The sequence below is a fragment of the Sinocyclocheilus anshuiensis genome, unplaced genomic scaffold (assembly GCF_001515605.1).
Source record: "Sinocyclocheilus anshuiensis isolate Anshui unplaced genomic scaffold, SAMN03320099.WGS_v1.1 scaffold660, whole genome shotgun sequence".
Lineage (NCBI taxonomy): Eukaryota > Metazoa > Chordata > Actinopteri > Cypriniformes > Cyprinidae > Sinocyclocheilus > Sinocyclocheilus anshuiensis.
In genome coordinates this window covers 4,110-4,882 of record NW_015557099.1, presented here as the reverse complement: position 1 = coordinate 4,882, position 773 = coordinate 4,110, and positions in this window count along the sequence as shown.

Sequence of the window (773 nt, the reverse complement as noted above, 5' to 3'; positions counted from 1 at the left end):
AAGAAAGAAAATATTTATTAAAAAATAATCACAACAATAAAAGCAAGGAATTAACATTTTAAATTGATTTAAAATGAATTAAAACAGTTAACCCTCGAGCATCATTTTTATAGCAGCCCTTAATTTGTCATTCGTGGTCTCAGCTGTGATCCCGGTTTTGCTTTTAAATAAATGTCATATCACTGTCTTCGATAAAATAAAAACTATCAATTTATGCAGTTTTTTGTGTGATTTTTGGTGTTTTTTGAATTTATTTACCCCTAAAAGTACCATATTTTTAATGTAAAATATGCTTATTTTTGTTATATTTAATATTTCTTATACTTAAGTAAAGAAAATCACTCCAGTAAGTTTAGACAGCCAAAACCTACAATTTTGGTGACATATGATGGTATAAAAATATCAATAGCCACTATATGGCTGTAGTACTCAATGGCTGCATATAGGCTGAAATCAATAAACCATTGTTGTAATGAACTTAACCTCTTAAGTTTTAGATTTTATCACAGGTTAAAAGTGTATAATAATAAAAAAAAAACAGTTGAGTGAGACTATACAAAGATGCCAAAATATGCTTACAGACAAATCTGACCATGCTAGACAAAGTAGGAAAAGTAGGAGACAGAGTAATCATTTATTTCTAATAAAAAACATCAAATTTCAATAACTCAAATGGAACCAATGCCAAAATATGCTTACAGACAAATCTGACCATGCTATGAGGAAAAGACAAAGTAGGAGACAGAGTAATCATTTATTTCTAATAAAAAACA